The following is a 1,293-nucleotide window of genomic DNA, read 5'->3' on the forward strand; positions in this document are numbered from 1 at the left end:
TCCATGGAGGGATGGACACTGGGAAGAGGTAACTATAGTGAAGAAGTGGGAGGGGAGCTGTTGCAGTGTGGTAAACTGTGGTCAATGTCATGAGACAAAGTATATGTAAACTGCTGTATGGAAAGTGAATTTGCTCTGTAAATCTTCACCCAAATCAGAATAAAAAATATAAATAAATAAATAAATAAATAAATAAACTAAACCAACAGCAGTGAAGAAAATGATAACAAGATCAAAAACAAAATGAGCTCAGCAAAGAATAGTATGTGGAACAAAGAAATCAGCAACATCACAAAACAACACATAAGAAAGTGACATCAGCAAGTTCATACTTGTCAATAAGTACACTGAACTTAAGTGAATTAAATGTAACAATAAGAGATGGAGAGTTGCAGACTGGATAAGAAAACATGACCCATCAATATGCTATCTACAAGAGACTCACCTTAAAGACAAGGACAAAAATAGATTAAAAATCAAAAATTGGAAAAAGACATAGCGAATGGCAACCAAAAAAGAGCAAGAGTGGCAATATTAATTTCTGATAAAACAGACTTTAAAACAAAAATGACCATAAGGGACAAGGAAGAACATTATACAATGATTTAAGGAACAATAGAATGAGGACATAACCATAATAAATATGTACACACTCAATTAAAGACACCCAAAATACATCAATCACACATTCATAGAATTGCAAAGATAAGTAGGTGACTTCACAGTAATAGAAAGAGATTTTAATATACCACTTTCAATAAAAGATAGAACAACTGGAAAGAAACTCAATAAAGATGCAGAAGAAGTAAATAATACAATCAAACAACTTGACCTTATAGACATCTACAGAGCACTTTACCCAATAACAGCACAATATACATTTTTTTCCAGTGCACACAGAACATTCTCCAGGATAGACCATATGTTACACCACAAAGCAAGCCTCAATAAATTTTAAGACATTGAAATATTGCAAAGCATCTTCTCAGACCACAATGCCATAAAATTAGAAATCAATACTAGGAAGACCAATGGACAAAGAACAAATGCATGGAAACTGAATAATACTTTCTTCAAAAATGACTGGATAATAGAAGAATAAAAAATGAAATAAAAAAATAAATTCCTTGAATCAAACAAGAATGAAAACACAACATACCAAAATCTTTGGGATACAGCAAGAGCTGTGGTCAGAGGCCAATTTATAGCAACACATGCACACATCATAAAAGAAGAAAGGGACAAAATCAACACCCTAACCCAATATCTCCAACAATTAGAAAAAGAGCAGCC

This window comes from Orycteropus afer, unplaced genomic scaffold (assembly GCF_000298275.1).
Source record: "Orycteropus afer afer isolate SDZICR_OR568_19922 unplaced genomic scaffold, OryAfe1.0 scaffold00962, whole genome shotgun sequence".
NCBI lineage: Eukaryota > Metazoa > Chordata > Mammalia > Tubulidentata > Orycteropodidae > Orycteropus > Orycteropus afer.